This window comes from Gossypium arboreum, chromosome 1 (assembly GCF_025698485.1).
Source record: "Gossypium arboreum isolate Shixiya-1 chromosome 1, ASM2569848v2, whole genome shotgun sequence".
NCBI lineage: Eukaryota > Viridiplantae > Streptophyta > Magnoliopsida > Malvales > Malvaceae > Gossypium > Gossypium arboreum.
The window spans coordinates 90,287,524-90,303,996 of record NC_069070.1 but is presented as its reverse complement, the minus strand read 5'-3'; positions in this window follow the sequence as shown (position 1 = coordinate 90,303,996).

Below are 16,473 nucleotides of genomic sequence, written 5' to 3'. Positions count from 1 at the left end.
CTTAAAACAGATGCTGCCAGCTGCAGTGGCGTGAATGTGAAAAATCACCATAATTCATAGGAATGGAATCAAATAGTGAATAAGCTATGTAAATGAACCTTGATGAGTCTATTTTCATATGGAAGAAACGAAACGGTCATAGGAGTTACAGGTTAAGAGATATTAAAGCTATTGTGAGACAGGGCCAGAATGGTTTCTGGGTTCCCTGTCGCAACTTTAAAATTCACTATAAATTATCCAAAAAGAATTAGGAGATATACCTTATATGTACAGATTCCATTTTGAGTCTAGTTTCATTAGAAACAAACGACACCAGCATTAAAGCCCTGTGCAGAGAGATATTCAAGTTATACCGCGCGAAGGTCAGAGCAGTCGATCCCTGTAACTTGGGTAACTTTAACTAATAAACTGTACCAATTGGCCCGACCAAAATCCTAGAAATAAATCCATGGATGTATATATGAGTCTAAATTCAGGAAAATTTACGAAACCAGTTTCCGAGTTTTGAAACTCGAGATATGATTTTTAAGGCGACAGTGACGCAGTTTTCCAGCCTGACTGGAAATGTCAAATTGGTGGGCAAAAACATGTGAACTTGGTTTGTTAACCCTCGGGTCCGACACCGGCGATGGTCTCGGGTTTGGGGTGTTACAGAGATACAAGGCTTTCATCAAACTTCCATTAGATTATCGCAAGTCAATTTCATTAGAGTATACATACATGTATCATACAATGTCAAATATTAAATACGCAATGTTAAAATTGTTGAATTACTTACACCCAACTTACCTCGGTACAAAATATGACTATTTGCAATTTAAACCACAACCTTGCCTTTTCCTTGGTCAAGGTCTATTCCTCGAACCTCTTGATCTATAATAGCACATTTAGTTCCTTTAATATACACATTATTCGATTCAGTCCAAAAATCACAATACGAAAAATTACAATTTTGCCCCTAAAGTTTCACATAATTACAAAATTACCTTTAGGCTCTCAAAATGAAAAAAATCCTATTTTCTCATTACCCAAGCCTAGCCAAATCATTTATTCTCCTATATCATCCCAAAATTTTCATTCATTCACACATTTAGACATAGTTTATCATACATCAAACCATCATCTTCTTCTATTAGACATCAAAACACAAGCATGCCATTCATGGGTATATTTTTAGACATGAACCCTAGCTCAAATTAAGGGTAAAAATAGCTAAATCGAGCTACGAGGATTTTAAAAATACAAAGAACATTAAAAAAAGAGGCTAAGATGCACTTACTTCGAGTTTAAAAGATGAAAAAAACCCTGACTATGGCTCCTTGTGAAATTCGACCAAGGATGGAGAAGATGAACTCAATTTTTGGCTATTTTTCTCTTTTAATTCTTTTAAATACCAATGGACAAAATTGCCCCTCCATTAAAACTTTGATATATTATCCCTTCTATGTCCATTTTTGTCCATAATGACATATAATGGTCTATTTACTAAATAAGGACTTCAAACCTCAAATCCCATCACATTTAAGTCCCTAAATAAACTAGAACATATACTTTTCACTTATTACAATTTAGTCCTAATGATTCAATTGGACACCTTATCGGTAAAATTTCTCATCGATATTTTCACACAATTATTTAATCACACAGTAGACCTTAAAACTTTATCGATATAAATCTTTCTACCTCAAATTTGTGGTTTCAAAACCACTATTCTGTTTAGGGCCTAATTTAGGATGTTACACTAACTCAATACCAAATTCAACTTCTCTTATTGGAGGCAATCCAGGCAACTCTTTCGGAAACACATCCGAATACTCACATACTACCGACACTGACTCAATCTTTAACTCAGACACTTTGGTAGTCAACACATAGGCAAGATAAGTTTCGCACCCTTTTCTCATATACGTCTGAGCTGTCATAGAAGAGATCATAACTGGCAATCTATCCGATTCATCTGACTCAACCCGAAGAATATCACCACTTTCACATTTCAACTCAATAATTTTTCTTCCACAATTTATTACCACATCATGAACTGTCAACCAATCCATACAAAGAATTACATCAAATTCATCAAATGGCAAAAGCATAACATTAGCCGGAAAATAGTGACCTCTAATCATCAAAGGACAATTCTTACATACTTTGTCAACTAACATATGCTTGCCTAGAGGGTTCGACACTTTTATCACAAATTCTATAGACTCAATAGGCATATTCATATTAGATACCAATTTCATACAAACATGCGAATGGGTTGATCCCGGATTAATCAAAGCAACAACATGAGTATCATAGAGAGAAAAAGTACCCGTAATCACATCAGGAGATGAAGCCTCTTCGCAAGCGCAAATGACATATGTCCTTGCAGCTGCTCTACCCTTGCATCTTACAGTCAAATCTTTAGGTGCATTCTTGCTACTTGCCCTATTTCCCGAATTTCTCTGTGGCCTCCCTCTAGCAACTGTATTACCAGATTTTGCACTCTAAAATTTTTCTTCCTCAACCATATCAGGGCAATCTTTGATAAAGTGATCGTGTGAACCACACTTGAAATATGCCTGGTTACTCATTCAACACTCACCGAGTTGACGTCTACCACAATGTGGACATTTTGATCTATTTGATCGAGTACTGCAAACACTAGCAATCGAAGTGGTTTGAGCTTTCGAACCCAAATACTGTTTATTCTGATTTTTGTTTGAGAGCCTAACAGAAGCATTTGAATGAGAATAGAAATTGCTCAACTTCTTTGATGAAGACTAAAATGAATTACTAATAGGTCTTTTCTTTGAGTTCTTAGCTTCGATCTCGGCCTTTCTTTTCTCTTTAGCCAATTCCTCGGCCTTGCAAGCTCTCTCTACAAGTATCACAAATTCTTTCAGTTCAAGAATACCAACTAGCAATCAAATATCTTCATTCAATCCGTCTTCAAATCTCTTACACATGATGGCCTCAGTTGATACACATTCCCACGCGTAGTTGCTAGGTCTTACAAACTCACGCTCGTACTTCGTCACTGTCATTCGGCCTTATTTTAACTCAAGAAATTCCTTGCTTTTCTAATTATTAAACCTGTAGCTAATGTACTTCTTACGAAACTCTTCTTGGAAGAATTCCCAATTAACTCACTCCCTTGGTACAACCAAGACAAGGGTGTTCTCGAGCCAGAACTCTGCCCTTTCGGGATCATCATCTATATTAGCTCGAAATTCTTCAGCTCTTTGTTTACGAATTCTGTAATAGCCCAAAATTGGGTCTAGTTGGAACAGAGGTTTCGGGACCACAAAATCTGAGATATAAATAATTATTTTATGATTATTTTGATGTCTATGATATGGTTTCATGATTGTGTGAAAATTTCGTGAAGAAATTCTATGGATAAAGTGCTTAATTCGAAGTTAGGGACTAAATTAAATAAGTTGCAAAACTTGCATTCTAGAAGTTTCTAGTATGAAATTGATTTGAAATATTAATTCGAAGGTCTTAAATAGCAATTTGACCCATTTCTAAGTTATGGACAAAAATTGGACATGGATGGAATTTTTGGAAAGTTTAGTAGTAAGGGTATTTTGGTCATTTAGGGGTAAAATGAATTAAAATACAAAATTAAAAGCCAATTTTGCTCATCTTCTTCACTATGGACGTGTATACCAAGGGAGACTCCATGGATAGGGTTTTGAAGCTTCCCAAGCTCAATTGTAAGTCCGTTCTAACCCCGTTTTTCAAGTTCTTTACGTTTTTGGAGTCCCGGTAACTTGATTTAGCTTATGCTAGCAATAATTCAACCTAGGGTTCATATTTGGAAAAATACCCATAGGTAAAATTTGTGCATTCTAGTGTTTTATGATACAATATGAGGTTTTAAATTATGTTAGACAACTTGTGCTACTCGGTTTTAAGTGAAAACGAGCAAAAGGGCTTAATCGGTAAAAATACCTAATGTCATAAGTATATGTTAGAGTGAGAATTTGATGTTGCCATAGAAGGGAAAAGTGATCATCATGTCATAAAACATAAGAATAAGGGATGAAGTTTAATTACCGAGCCTAGGGGAAAAAGTGTAAATATGCAAAAGTTTAGGGGCAAAATTGTAATTTTTCCAAAGTTTGAGTTAAGGACTGTTTTGAATAGTACATTAATTAAATAAGTAAAATATGATGTTTTAGATCCCGGAAAACGAGATTTGAACCTAGAATGAGAGAAAAATCGAAAATTGGGAAAGTTGGTAAAATGGCCGTTTTAATATCAAGGTAAGTTCATATGTATAACAAGCATTAATTTATGCATGTTTCAATGTAAAATTGATATATTTACTATGATCTCCGAGGTGTTGAAAGTATGAAGTTGGTATGATAATAATACAACAATAATGCTGTAATTTATATTTGAAAGTTAAATTTAGTGAATTAATTAAATTATGTTAAATTAAATGATTATGGTGCCAAGTTTATGAATTGATTTAAAAATATGTCTATGGTACATGATGTGCATTGAATTATCATACATAAATGTGATTTCTATGATTATGGATATTATGGGAAATTGTAAGTTCATATGATTTTTAATAAGACAATGTGTAATTTAATGTTATTGCGTTGATATTAAATGAGATGTAAGTTTATATGTAAGTAATACATCACTATTACTTGTATTATGATATTTTATAAAATATTGGAAATATGTTTGTGGATAATTACTTGATTGGTGAAATTGTTGGAAAAGAGAGAAATCCGGTTGAACCTTCGGAAAGATTGGATGATCTGAGATGGTATGTAGCTAGGTCACATGTATAGTGCTGAGTGCACATCATGTGTACAAGAGAGCTACAAGACATTATGATGTAGCTAGGTCGCATGGGTGATACTATGTGTACACCATGTAGACAAGATAGCTACGGGATATATGTAGCTAGGTCGCATGCGTGGTTCCAAGTGAAGGATACCATGTAGACAAGAGAGCTACGAGATAAACTGGCTAGGTCACATGGGTGGTACTAAGTGTTCACCATGTGTACAAGAGAGCCGAACTATTGATGGGTGGAGCTATGTGCTGAAACCACCAAGTATTGAGGATTGATCTGAAGTGTTCAATGGGAGACTCTCTATGTATTGCTTTGTGAGTTTTGTGATGAATATGTGCAGGAAATTGGTTATGTGAATGATGTGTTCATTAAGTGACCAGGATGTGGTAAGGTTATAAACAAGTAAGTTATACATGAGGATGATTTTATGGTGACCTTGTGATCATGGGCCTATACTTGTGATGTATGAAATGTGGTGAAAATGATTTGTGATATGTATGTTAAAATGAGGTTAATACAAAGAAAGTGTGAAAGAGTGAATTAGCAATAAAACTGTTTTGGACAGTAGCAGTGACGTGATTTTGAAAAATCACCAAAAATAGTATAAATTGAATCAGAGACTGAATGAGATATAAAATTAAAGCTTAATGAGTCTATTTTCATATAAAAGAAACATAGAAAGCAAAGGAGTTCTATAGTTTGAGATATTTATGTTTTCGTGAGACTGATTCAGAATGATTACGTGATCCTATGTTCTGACTTTGGAAAATCACAAAAATTTGGAGAAAAATAATTAGAGGCTAAAAATTATATTTTTAATATCCATAATGAGTCTATTTTCAAGTTAAATCAACAAGAACATTATCCGAGTTCATCTTTGTGAGATAATTATTTTTAGTGAAGAGAGGTCAGAACTGCCAGAAAGTGAAACAGGGGAAATTTTAATGAATAAAATGTACTAATTGGCTAAACCAAAAATTATGAAAATTTTATGGTGGAATGATATGTGAGTCTAGTTTCGGGAAAAATTTACAGATCTTAATTTGGAGCTCTGTAGCTCGATTTATAAATAATTAAGTGACTATGACTAGTGTGGACAGTTTGATGTGAACATTTATTAGTAAATTGTGAAATCGTACTTACAAGAATGCTATATACATTAAGGATGTGGAATGGAGAGGAGGAGGAGGAAAATAAATATATGTGGAATACATGGAAACTATGGTATATGAAATATTGATATAATGAAATAAATGATATGTGTTTATAAGAAAACAAAAGAGAATGTTATGTATCATGACATGTATATATATATATATATATGACTAGTCTCAATGTAATGCTTGTTGGATATGGAATTGAATTGAAATGTTTCGACAAACATGTTATTCTCATGATCTGAATCGTGGTATTTTATAAAGATATGATCTAGCTTTATATATGAATGCTTGATGATTAAGTGAAGATATTTGGTAAGATGATAATCTTGGTATAAATGTATAAGTGGTACTATAATAAACAAGGTAAAATGAGTATGAGAGACACATGTATGATGACATACAAATGCTATGTTTGTGGTTTAATTGAGGATGTTTAATCATTAAATGAATACCATGTTATATGCTTTTGATTTTGTATAAGTGTGTAAGAGGTCAAGGTTGACCAAAGCTTGGAAAATAGCCTAGGTATATTCCACACAGCAGAGACACGACCATGTGTCTCGGTAGTGTATGGAACACGACTTTGGGACACGGCGTGTGGAGCCTTAAAGCATGAAATTTCCAAGATTTTGTAAGTTCTCGGTTTAGTCCCAAACCCTTTCTAAAGTATGTTTTGGGCTCCGTAGACTCAAATAAGGGACTATGTGTAAGAGAATGAACGCTTTGAAATATGAATAAAATTTTATGGCTCATATTTTAGTTTAATTTTTGTATGTTTGTCTGGTAACGCCTCGTACCTTAGCCCGGCCTCGGATACGGGTAAGGGGTGTTACAAATTCTATCAACCAGAGGCTTGTTCATTCTTACCATTTCCACTACTTTGGGGGCTACAGGGATAGGTTGAGGATTTGGTGGGGCTGGAGGAGGTTGAGCATTCGGGTTCGTTCGAACAAACTCTGTATACCATGCATTCATCATATAGAGAAAGGCTTCCCTATCCCTTTCTCCTCCTCCCTGACTCACAGTTACGGGTCTACTTTCAATAGGCGCTGCCCCTTGAGTAGGAGCCGACTTCTACATCATCTGCCATGGCTCGGTCGGGATCCATTTACAATATGAAAACACAATTTTAAAATTGTCAATAGTCGTCACACTATCACAATATATATTTGGAATGTGTAGCCAGACTCTTACACACGCTACGTTAGCTTAAGAATCAACTAAATCATAGCTAAGATACCACTAAATGTAACACCCCTTACCCATATCCGATTTGAAACAAGGTACGAGGCATTACCAGACTTAAACTCAGTCGAACATTCAAAACTAAGACATGAATTTTCACCCAAATTTAAAACTTTTCAAAAACATTCGTATCGTCCCTTATACGGGCCTACGAGGCCCAAAGCATATATTGGGTATGGTTCGGGACTAAACTGAGAACTTTTGGAAAATTTCCCAACACTTAGAAAATTTTCATGCTTTGAAGGGTCACACGCCCATGTGGGTAAACCGTGTGGTCTCACACGCCCGTGTGGCTTGGGACGCGCCCGTGTCCTCAGCCCGTGTAACTCTCTGTATATGACATCATCAACACATTGAAGTCACACAACCAAGTCACAGGCCCGTGTCTTAGACCATATGGGCAATTTAATTTTCATAATTTTTCATAAAATAGGTGCAGACTTCACATGCCTTGGGCACACGCCCCTGTCCCTAGGCTGTGTTCTTCATACTGCTGAGACACACGGCCATGTCTCTGCCTATGTGGCCAATTTGAAGCTAAATCTTAAAATATAGGGGACACACAATCATATCACACACCCATAGGGCAAGCCATGTGTCACACATGGCCTAGACACACGCCCTCGTGTGGAAAAAAGTAAGGCTATTTATTAAGCCTTTTTGCCTCCCTTACATGCATCAACCTACACAACATCAAACAACACCAATCCAAGCATATACACACTACCAATTCAGCCACAACTAGACATCCACACATCAATGTCATGCTATTTTCTATCACATACAACATCTCATATTCATCATCACAACCCATGCAATAACTACAACCATGAAAGGAATCACCACATGTATATATATACTTAACCAATATTAGCCAATACAATATGGCCATTTACAAAATGAATCAATTACCATTACAAGCCAACACACTTGGCCAAATCAATATGACACGTAAACAAAAAGACCAAGTCCCCTATACATGCCATATTCAAAATGTAAAATCATGAATACCCAAAAGATTTATTTGATAGTGTGAATTGAGCTCTGACATCTTTCAATTCTTGAGCTTGCTTGGTGATACTATAAGAAAATGGAAAGGAGGGGGAGTAAGCATAAAGCTTAGTAAGTTCGCATGCAATAATAAACAATATTGAGCAACATTTAGCATAAATGTCATACAATTTAACATAACATAAATCACATATTTATCATCATAGTTTCATAAGCATAACTTTATCATTCCTAATCTTACCCAAAAGCTCATCACTTAACAAGCTCATTCTTATGAGTTTTTTGTACATACCTGTACCAACTCGTAACTTAAGATGCTCTTTCTCATTTTTTATATACTCGTTGAACACCTGGAATGCTAAACGGATACACGGATGGTCTTTGCACACAAGTGCCACATATTAGCCAATGCTACCTCATATTTCATATCACATAAAGGCTCGCTCTCAAGCTAACCACGAGTCTGCTCACACAAGCTGAGAGGTATTCACAACACATGCTGGACTATCTAGCCACCTGTAGGATGTACATGACCAGCACCCAGATCACACAATCATATATATATATCACATGGGGTCCTAGTGATATGTCACTCGTATCTTATTTTATTCTTAAGGTTCAAACGGGATTTTCTCTCTCTTGTCAGAACTTGTCGAATATGTTCATTGAATCAATTATATAATTCATACAATATTAATGCGTTAAAAATATGATCATAGTATTGCATTATTTACATATAAACTTACCTCGATACAAAATATGGCTAATTAATTCGATTTAGTCCACAAACTTGTTCTTTCCCCCGTCTAAGTCTGGACTCTGTTTTTCTTGATCTATAACAGTAAATTTAGCTCATTTAATTACTACATTGTTCAAATCATCCCAAACACCATACTTTGGAAAAATTATAATTTTTCCCCTAAACTTTCACATATTTACAAATTAGTCCTTAGGTTTGTAAAAGGAAATGTACTCATTTCCTCTGTTACCCTAGCCTAACCGAGCCTATATCATGCTTATACCAGTCCATATTTTTCATCAAATCTCATTTCTACTACCCATTTATACAACTTTTACAATTAAGCCCTTTTTAGGTGTTTTTATCAAAAATCACTTAGTAAAAGATGTTCATCACACATCAAACTTTCATAATCTACCATGAAAAATCAAAATACATACATGTCACACATGGGTCAAACCCTAGTCATCAACCATAGCTCAAATAAATGGTAGAAATGCCTAGATCGGTTGATAACAACTTCAAAAAATTAAAAAAAAAAATTAAAAACGGGACTAAGATGCACTTATATCAAGCTTGAAAGTGACAAAACCCTAGCTATGGAGGCCCTTATGAAAGTCGGCCAAGGGTTGAGGAAGATGTAAAAATTTTGGAATTGTTTTCCCTTTTTATTCTTTTATTAACCAAATGACCAAAATGCCCTTTTTTTTTTACTAAACTTTGAAATTTTACCTATTCATGCCTATTTTTGTCCATAAAAATAGAAATTGGTCAAATTTATATTTAAGGACCTCTAATTAATAATCCATAGCTATTTCATTCTTAAAGCTTCTAGAATCACATATTTTTCAACTTTTGCAATTTAGTCCTATAAATCAAATTGAACACTCTATCAAAAAAATTTCTTAATGAAGCCTTCACACAATCATGCAAACATATCATAGACCTCAACACATTTATAAAGTAATTATTTCTACTTCAAATTTGTGGTCTCATAATCACTATTCTGACTACGCCTAAAATCGGGATGTTACAGCAAATATGTCAACATGCATTAAATTATTTTTGTGATACATGTATATGTTTGGCATACCCCATGTTATTATATTTATGTAATAATCAGTTTGTGTTTGTGTGTTATGATTGAAGTATGAAGGGAAAATGGTCGAATGGTTAGATGAAGTTAGGAATTAGGGCAATGAAATCTTTATTAGATACCGCCATTGAGAGTTGTTAGGCACAATCCATGGTGTGTGATGCTTTGAGCATCAAGATTAGGAATGGAAAAATAGAGGAATGGGCAAAGGAATAGGGAAAATGGATTTCTTGCTAGATACCTCCATACGGTGTTGCAAAGTGCAAGCTGTGATATGTGAAGCACTGGGCTTTGTAAAGAGGACACGTCAGTGTTTAAGCATCAAGGTAGGCACCACGATGGCATTCAGCAGGCTCTATGAGGCGACACTGTAATGGCGGTAAGGTCTTTTATGGTGACACCTTAAAGAAGTATAAGGTGTAAGACCATAGCTCGACTCTAGCAACCAATGCAATCCATCAAGATAGTAAACATGGGGATTATAAGGTGTAAGACCATAGCTCGACTATTGAAACCAATGTAGCCAATCGGGACAGTAAACTTAGGGTAGTCCACCAGGACAAGAAACATGGGGTAGATCACTAGAATCATAATCGGAGAAAAACACAACAACAAGGAAAAATGGTTTAGAAAGGAAAATTTAAGTGTTGGCGATTGGTAGCTAGCCAGTTGGCTATAAGAATCCACTGGAAAAAGGTTAAGGTAGTAGAAACAGGAATTATTTGCCAAAGCAATAATCACAGAATCCAATTAGGCATAAGGGTGATAAGTTAGGAAGAAACATACATGAAAAATGGCGAACCAATAGTTCCTGTTGGTCACGCAAATGAAAGAAGGTTTATTCGAGGATCATAGATAGGATCCACCACTAAGGGTTGCTAGATGGCATCCAATAAAGCATTGCATGAGAGAAAGATAGGTACCGAAAAGAAGTACCCAAGCGATAGATATGTTTGTCAAGACTATTCCTCTTTAAAGGGAGACTATTGAGGAAGTACCACCCAGATAACTAGTTTTGTAAGGAACCATCATGTAAGAGAAATCGTAAACTTAGATAGTCACTCAAGTGATAGTCCGTTGAGTATTGTAGGCCAAAATGGTCCATAACAGACAGGAATGTTGCGCTTAAAAGCAAGGTAATGCAAACAAGGCAAGTTACAAGGATGTAATCTGTTCACTATTTAACCCAAGTGGGACTGAGTCCACCAGAGTGGTATGGGTCCTTGTTAGTTATCCGAACTGATGGAATGCCAGCAAGTCCTTCGGGACTATGGTAAGAAAACGAGACTAAACAAATTTGGAATAATCACCTAGGGGGACATACCCAAGAGCCATTAAGAAGGTAGCCGAAAGACCACATTATAGGGGCATAGTGGAGGGAAGAATTCATGTTGGGAATAACTAGATGAAGGAATACAAGTAAAGGAAGGACAGAGTCTGCGAATATGGTGAGACATACAAGGAACCGTTGAGACTGATCGAGGATTGATAGGATTGCCTAAGCAAAGAACGCTTAACGACCTATCCGCCAATGGATAGGTTCAAAAATAAATCAGAGTCGTCCACTACGGGTTGAGAAAAATATTCAACAAATAAGTAGGGAGTTAATTGTATTTAGTTTCATGTAATGTGGTAAAGAAACTCACTAAGCTCATACGAACTTACAAGGGTTTAACTCGTGCTTGTAAGAATCGCGAGATAAGGAGCTCGAAGAAGGGACTAAGCGAGACCGCGTTAGACTAATGATCATCGTTAGTAAGGTGTCATGCACAAAGGAAAGGGTACCTTGAGAGACTTCACCTCGAGGTCAAATATATTGTATTTAAATAGTTCCCTTAGGGTTCGAAAGTGGAAACAGTAAATAGTTGTTAAAGTAAAGTTTAAGATTTTTAATGTAAGAAGCATTTATTGTTCTCAGTAATGTCAATTCTCCAATGTTTAAGTTTAAAATTGTGATTATTCTAATTCGGTCCATTTGTGGCACCCCATACCTAGATTCATCGATCGGGTCAAGTAAGGGTGTTACAAATTTAGGGGTATTAGGGCACAGTTTAGTCAGTCCTTTGGACAAAGGAATTGGAAAGAGTACCAATTATGTGCATGATGTTCGGTCTAGCTAAGTCCCTCAAGTCCTTATTTTGCTAAGTAAATATGTGCTTAGTGTAGATACATTCACCTAAATCAGCAAATAGTGTTTATAAAAGAAACAAGCGAATTAGAAAAAGGTATGAAGAAAGTGTAATTAAGAAAATATAGTGATTGAAAGTACAAATGATGGAGAAAAGGAAATTTTATTAAAGAAAAGATACAAAAGAAATTAAGCATTTTTATTCGCCAAGTGGATTGTCGCCTCAATGATGTTTTCACTTCCTCTTGGCTTGTCCTTCGAAAGGATGTAGGAACGACTACGCCTGATTCTTGGAAATAAGAAAGTCGTCGATTCCCTTTCATCCCCTCTGATAATTTTCTCATTGGAACTAGAGGAGTAGGAATGTCGAACTCAAGGATGACCCTGGTAAGTCTGCATGTGTAGATGAACTCACAAGGTTCACATGGAAAGGATCCATAGTGGCAGATATACTTAGCCACTTGATCAAAATCAAATAGGGGAGGCCTTTGTGTTAGTTTTGAATGGGTATTAGATGCGAAAGATGAGGAGGAAGTTACACTTAGATTGGGGACTTGGTGTCTGTTGTAAATTCTTCGAGGGCATAGAGACTCCCCATTTTGCAACTGTACCATTTCTTTAGGTTGCAACCTCTGCCAACCCTCTTTTTCCACAAACCTTTAAAGGCTTGAGTTTTGGCCTCCAAGTAGGGAGAGCAAGTGTAAAGTTCCAACTCCACTAATCTAGGGAGTTCTGTATGTCGTTGTCTACCCGAGTAGGTGGCCCTCTTGAATCCACTTGTTTGCTTCGAATGGTAGTGATGCAGTTGTAAACCAACTAAAAATCTAATTAATGCAAGTGCACCTATCAGTTAATAGTGTAGCTATGGTAAGCAAAGATATCTTTCCCATGATGACTAAAAGTACTAGTAATTACCGTCTTTCTATTTAACCGAAAAATTGGAGTGATTGATAAAAACTAAAATTAACTAAACTAATTAACTAAAGAACATGACAAAGAACAAATCACGAAAATAAATGATTAACAACCAAGAAGCGAGACAATACCCATGTAACACCCGTGCACCGATATCTGTTTGAGTCGAACGCGAGGTGCTAACAGACTTAATTACTTTGTTTTCACGGTCCATTTAAAAAAAAATCCAGACAGTGGCTAAGCTGCGTCACTTCGTCGCTTTAAAATCATATCTCGAGTTCCAAAACTCGAAAACTGATTCCGTAAATTTTCCTAAAATTAGACTCATATATCCATCTGTGGATTTACTTCTAGAATTTTTGGTCGGCCTAATTGGTACAGTTTATTAGTTAAAGTCTCCCCGATTACGGGTTCGACTACTCGACCTTCATGTATTACGACCTGGATATCTCCTGTCAGAGCTTCAATACTCATGCCGTTTATTTCTAATGAAACTAGACTCAAAGGGGAATCTATACATATAAGGCATGACTTCTAATTGTCTCTGGATAATTTATGGTAAATTTTCAAAGTCGAAACAGGGGATCTAGAAACCGTTCTGGTCCTGTTTCACGAGAACTTTAATATCTCTTAATATACTGTTCATATGAAAATATATTCATCAAGGTTCGATTACATAATTTATTCACTATTTAATTCCATTCCTAAAAATTTTAGTGATTTTTCAAATCCACACCACTTCTTCATTGTCAAGATCATTTTCAAGGTAAACTTTACCTATTTCGTGGTTTCCATGGACCAATTAGAGTTTTGTCATACATAGGTCCACATATGATCATATTTAGCCATTCCAATGGCTGATCATTTGCCCAACACTTCCATTCCAGTCCATAGTCACATCATGAAACCATATATATATACATAAACACAAATGGTCTAATGCCATACTCCACTTCTACGAGCCATTTTCGCATGGTCAGCATACACATACATCACAAAAAGTACTTGAAAAACAACAAAGGGTAGTCCTATACATGCCATATCCAGAGTTCAACTAAAAGAGTACCAAAAGGGCTTTGATAGTGTGGATGACTTTGACTTCGATGATCCCGAATCCGATATCTAACGAGCAAAATCTATAAAACAGAGAGCCAAAGCAACGGGGTAAGCATTTTAATGCTTAGTAAGTCTCAAGTAATGAAATCAGCTTTGACTAAAGTATTACATTCACATAGCTAAATGAATCACTTTATTAACACACATTCTCATAATCATACTTACTTCACACTTCATCAACATATACACACACAAGGTATCAACCTATCTAAGAGCCGAAAGTTCGTTAGTCGATTGAACGAATACCATTTAAAACGAATCAACTTTTCCGATGCACATGCAAACATACCTTATCGTTTGGGTTTTTCGGCGCATTAATTAAAATTATTATAGCACAAATCGCTCACCTTCAAACCCAAGTTTCTTGATTTAGCGGATATAACCACACGCCTAATTGCCTTGGTCTTAACCCGGACATAGCAACTCGCACAAATGCCTTGGTCTTAGCCGGATATAACAACTCGCACAAATGCCTTGGTCTTAGCCGGATATAACAATCGGCACAAATGCCTTGGTCTTAGCCGGATATAACAAGCGGCACAAATGCCTTGGTCGTAGCCAGATATAACAACTCGCACAAATGCCTTGGTCTTAGCTCGATATAACAACTCGCACAAATGCCTTCGGGGCTTAGCCCAGATATCATTCAAATGCTCATGCACACATATATCAATATTCATGACACATCCATATTTCATTTAAGTTACTAAGGCTCAAACACAAATCATTTATCAAACCTTTCCAATTTCGGCTCAATAGCCACACACAAAGAGCATGATTTCAATTGGCTTTATAACATAGGCTCTATGCACATTCGGCTATCCGCCATAATATGACAAATCATTCCAATGTAAATCAAGTAGGGTCATTACTTGAAGACTTACCTCGGATGTTGTCGAATGATTTCGACGGCTATTCGATCACTTTTTCCTTCCCCTTATCCAACTTTGGTCTTCTAAGCTCTTGAGCTTAATTCAAAAAAATAGAGCTTATTTAATAATTTATCAATTTAACAATCCGATTAAATACATTCATATTATACAATTAGGCGCGACTAGCTTTATTGACTAGTTATTCAAGCATTATACATGAGCTCTACTCATGCACCACCAAATAATAGGACTAGCTTAATACCTTGCATTTTCGAATTCATAGACATCATTTCGTTCCTCACAACACACATTTTGTCCCTAACCATCATAAGAGACCAAGGCATCACTTACAATGCGAATTCCAATTAAGTCTACCATCATAGCATTATCATATTTATGCACTTGGTAAGTTATGCTCGAACACATTCGGCACTAGGTGTCCAAACCAATGTTCTCGAACATTAAACTCAATTTATAACCCATTCAAAATTCCTTAGCAACAAGCATTTAACAACAATGTACTTAACCAATTCCTTAAGCACAAATTCGGCAACATATATATATATATATATATATGTCAATGACTAAAACACTTAGGCCGATTCTTTCCATTTTGTATCTATGCACCTATTTGATCATTAGTTTAGTTCAAACACCCTTACACTAAGATTCATCCAATTTAACATGAAACACAAACCTAAATCCTCAATAGCTACCATGGCCGAAAGTTCTAGTCATCCCAAAATTCACAATTCTTAGCATGGGCTACCTAGAGGATTTGATGACTAGTTCAAATCTCAAACCATTTAACATACTTATCAAAATATATAACATTACCACCATTTTTCTTTAACCTCTACCATGGCCGAATGTTCATATCACCATCCATTTCAAAGATTTCGGCATGGTTAAGTAAGGGACTTAGAATCTAGCTTAAAACCATGCTAAGATTTTAAAGGACTAGCTTGAGTTTCTTACCTTAATGAAGGCCTACCATGGCGGAATGGCTCCTCCTCTTCCTCTCTTAGAATCGGCCAAGAAGAAAACATGAGAAAGACTCCTTTGTTTCTTTTCTCTTTTCCTTATTTTATTTACTTATGTTATAAAATATAAGCTACTAACTAATAATTAATACATATTATGTGCATATAAGCCCATCATGGCGGCCACTACTTATGATATATGGGAAATTTGACATGCAAACCCTCATTTTTGCATGCATGATCCACTAGTCATCACACATTTCCCCATCATACTTTCAAAGTTTACTACTAGGTCCTTTCTAGTGAAATTCACATTTATAACTCTAAATCAAAACATCAAAATGTCACATGAGTTAACACATATTATAGGCATCAAAATAAATTTTAAATTATTTTTATGC